The 4,673-nt window shown below is 38.4% G+C and overlaps 1 pseudogene; it reads right to left on the minus strand.

Annotated features, from left to right (window-relative positions):
* Positions 1 to 3,149: 3,149 nt before the first annotated feature.
* LOC150012873 (RING finger and SPRY domain-containing protein 1 pseudogene) lies at positions 3,150 to 4,411 on the minus strand (annotated as a pseudogene).
* Positions 4,412 to 4,673: the final 262 nt, after the last annotated feature.

Consider the following 4,673-nt stretch of genomic DNA (forward strand, 5'->3'; position numbering starts at 1 on the left):
AGTGGAAGGCATAATGAATTTCACTGAGTGTAGTAAATTAAATTAAAATCAAGAACTTTCATGGACAAAGAAGAGTTGTGTGTGTCTCTGATGTCTGAATCCTCTGTTTAGTCCATCAGCTCATCATGCTGTATGAGAAACTAATCAATGATGAGTTAATTTGTTTAATAGATTTTGAATAAATGGTTGGCTGACTGACCTTCTTCCTCTCATTGCTTCTAAAAGGCAAAGCAGAGCATTTCTGTAGAATAATAAATGTATTCTCTATTTTCTTTTTTTTTTTTTTTAATGCTGTAATAGGGTGTATTCCTACAAAAAAACAGCACCAATGTTTCTTTATAGACATGAACTCAGTTCCTAAATTAGGGCAATTATCTGGCATTCTTTACACATATGTAGGTACATATGTGTGTTTGTATGTATATCTATCATCTATCTATCTGTCTATATTTTTAAATCAGTTCATTCTTCACCTTCCACAATGAAGAATGAATTGCCCACCATTGCTTGAGTGGTTTTTCTAGAACAAAGCAAAGATTAAAAAATAAAAATCTTGCTCATGTGTATTAGTTTCTGTTGTTGATATTAGAAAAAATTAGGAAAATACAGTATAAAGGTTTGTATATAAGTGTCCCTCTACGTGTTGTAATTAATTGATGTCAAAAGGGATAATTTCTCTTCCCATTTTTTAAAAATCTTTCATGTATGGGAAGCACAGGGCAATGGAAGTACTACACACTGTGGAATCATTCAACTTAATGATCAAAATTGAGCTCTGCCTCTAACTGATTTTGTATTATTGAATATTAACTCTCAAAGATCCAGTTTCTGGGTCTTTAAAAACAGTTATATATCTCTCCTTACAAAGTTGATTTGAAGATTAAATAATACCTGTAAAGCTCTTACCAAAGTAAGGCACTAAGTAGATACTACTTACAATAGCATACAATAGTCAGTACTCTTACCATTATCCTCTTGAAATGGGAAATGATATCAGCTCAAGGTTCACTTAACCTGAAAGCACACCAACCCTTCTTAAACACACCATTTATCAGTGGGCACCGCTGATTACTGAACTAAAAATAAATACATTCAGTTTCGTATAAAGTGAATAGTTGAGTAGGAACAGGAAATTAACTGTAAATGAACCAAGTAAAAGCTACAGGGGAAATGCAGTCACTATTTCCTATAATGTTGTCAGCCTGTTTCGAATAGATCAGAGGATTAAAGTTCTGAGTGAATCATTATTCAACACCTCTTTTCTTGACTAGTGGATTTATAAACAACAAAGTATTTGTTGGCAAGAGCCCACAGAGAAGTTTAAACATCAGACACTAACCATTTTAAATTCTGCCTCTTTCTTTGTGGGACAACTGCAGTTTCAGACTCTTGGATCCCTTGTCACATGTAATATCTAAAATATTTAATATGTTGGTGCATTTATTTGTTATTTCTCTATCTGTTTTTTCCAAAAACAGGATTATGATAGATAAGTATAGTTTGCATTTTCAAAGTCTTGCTCCACTTAATGAATTTAATGAAGTAATTTGGCAACTTGGATCCCTACCCATTAAAGATGAAGTGATCCTGAGTCCCATCTATCTCTCAGTGGCTTTATACAGCATGTTGACTCCAACATCTACATCTTTTCTGGGATTTTGTTTTTTTTATAAGCCACACCTATTTCTAGCTTCTACCAGAAAAAAATCAACCTGAGTGAATTTCAAGTATTTCCTAAACAACTGCCCAAAAGTGAACTTGTTACTTTTACCCTAACATTTCTTTTTCTGACTTCCCTTTGTCAGTAAGAACACCACTGGTTAACCAATCACTCAAACCAGATTCAGTATGTGTGACTCTTTCCTCTTCACCTAATAGTCACTAAATCAGATTAATACTACATTCTATCCTGAGTTCATTGCTTCTCATCTATATTATTTCAAGTTCCTCAAATCTTTCAAATTGAGTATAGTAAATCCTTCTCTATTGTTGCTTTGGATGTCCTTTGAACAGTGTCTTCCAATATGACTTTTGAATTCTAGTTCTAGATGTTACTAACAGGTGTCACATGGAAGGTAAATGTTGTAGTCAACTAAATTGAGAGAGGTCCTTAGTTAAAAAAAAGAAGGTTTTTTTTTTCTTTCTTTTTCTTTTTTCTTTTATTTATTTATTTTTTGGGGGGGGCGTTTCAATTATAGTTGTCCCATTTTTCCCCCATTGCTCCCCCCTGCCCAGCCCACCCCTTCTCCCACAATCATATCCCTCCCTGTTGTCCATGTCCATGAGTCATTTATACAGGTTCTTTGACTAGACCCTTCCCTTACTTATCCCCCTTCTCTCCCTCCCCGCTCCCCCCTATTGACTGCTATTCTGCTCTTTGTTCTATTTAGTTCCTTTGTTTGTGTTGTTCTTTAGTTTCCTGTATTAGGTGATATCATATGGTATTTTGCTTTCTTTGCCTGGCTTATTTCACTAAGCATAATTCTCTCTAGTTCCATCCATGTTCTCGCAAATGGCAGGAGTTCCTTCTTTCTTTCTGCTACATAGTATTCCATTGTGTAGATGTACCACAGTTTTTTGATCCACTCATCTACAGATGGGCACTTAGGCTGTTTCCAGCACTTAGCTATTGTAAACAGTGCTGCTATGAACATAGGGGTGCATAAGTTCTTTTGAATTAGGGTTTTAGGATTTTTCAGGTATAATCCTAGCAGTGGAATCGCTGGTTCAAAAGTCAGTTCCATTTTTAGTTTTTTGAGGTAATTCCATACTGTTTTCCATAGTGGCTGCACCAGTCTGCATTCCCACCAAGAGTGCAGTAGGGTTCCTGTTTCTCCACATCCTCGCCAGCACTTGTTGTTTGTTGATTTGTTGATGATGGCCGTTCTGACTGGCGTAAAGTGGTATCTCATTGTGGTTTTTATTTGCATCTCCCTGATGGCCAATGATGTTGAGCATTTTTTCATGTGTCTATGGACCTTCTGTATGTCCTCTTCGGAGAAGTGTTTGTTCAGGTCCTTTGCCCAGTTTTTAATTGGGTTGTTTGTTTTCTTGATGTTGAGTTGTATAAGCTCTTTATATATATTTTTTCCTTTTCAACGTTGGCTGGAATTGAGTAGAAATAAGTCCATGATGCCTCTTCACGTGTGTCATGAAATGTGAGAGATCTGTCGGACTCTAGACACTATTTCTTTATGACACAACGGGCAGGTCTCCAGTTGCAAGGCACAATTTATGCACAGGTCACTGTCTCCACATGGCTTCAACTGTGTGTCTGCTACCTCGTCACAGCTCGGGGAGCAGCAGTTTTCCCGGATACTGACCTGCTTCAGCAGAACAAGACGTCTGTGCCTCTGCAATATGATTTTATCTTCAGCTGTTAGGAAAGTGTAATCATTAAAAGTGCTAAATTTCATAGATTGTGGATATTTGAATGGTTTTGCTCCAAAACTGAACTCACACTGTTGATATGACATGAAACTAGCTGCAGCAAAAAATCCAGATACAGTAGATGAAAAGACTTGCTTCTCAGGTGGCATCTGGTTGTCATTTAAAAATATCATCTGCTTTCCATTCAAGTCCAACAGAAATCCTACGGTATCTCCTTCTTTCCAGCACGGGTGGAGGTGGGGCTTACTCCTGGCGTTGTACCAAATCAGCTGCCGGCAGCCATCGTATGCGCAGGAGTACTCGTTGTCCCCAATGCCATAGCCTTCGTGATTGAGACATTTGCTGTCGCGTGTGGCCCAGCCGATCGGCATGATGCCAGAAGTGACCATGGTGACCTCGTAGTACCACACGCCAGCATCCACACGGAAGGTGCAGCGCACGCTTTCAAAGGAGGAGGCGTCACAGCGAGCCTCCAAGCCATGAGGCGAGATCTTCAGGTACTCGCTGACATCATTGCTGTTCAGCATGGCCCTGATGCTCTTCAATTCCACTTTCTCATAGGTCAACTGCCTACCTGCTTTCAAAAAGATATTGTCTAAGCTGCACTGGGCACAGAAACCCAATTGACGTTTCAGATAATCAGGGTCATCAGCCCAGGACTCCAATGTGAGAAGCTGGTCACTAATACTGGATTCAGAGATAGTCAATTATTTTCCCTTGTCTGTACAAACTTTTCCAGTGCGATAAGTGCAAAAAGCATGGCTGTGGGGTGGGGCTGTAACTTCAGACACTGTAGCAAATATTCCAGTATTCCTGGGCTAAGTAAACCTATACTTGCAGGACCTGCTAGTTTCTCGGCCAAGCAGCCTAGGACAGCAGATGTGTTCCTGTGTTTGGCCGGACGAGCTGAGTCCTGGCAAGTCACTTCTCCATTTAAATTGAGGATTTCTGTCAATTTCTGGAGTGCATCTTTAGTGGGCAACGGACATTCATCTAATAACAATGTTATTACAGCTGGTCCCAGTGTAAATTTTTAGGTAATTTTTGAAAAAAAAAAAGTGTGTACATGTGTGTGTATGTGTAATTTGGAAATGGCAGGACAACTCACAAGATTAATATTCAATGAAACATGCTTTTGAATTTTTTTGAAAGTAATAGCCTTACTAATTATATAGTCCATACTAACAAATTATGATGGCTGTGTCATGATGTTTTTATTTGTTGCCTTCCTCTCTTCATCGTAACATGTTATTCCTAACTTGGCTTCATGTAATCCTCATAAA

This window comes from Furipterus horrens, unplaced genomic scaffold (genome assembly GCF_987537825.1).
Source record: "Furipterus horrens unplaced genomic scaffold, mFurHor1.1.pri manual_scaffold_4, whole genome shotgun sequence".
Lineage (NCBI taxonomy): Eukaryota > Metazoa > Chordata > Mammalia > Chiroptera > Furipteridae > Furipterus > Furipterus horrens.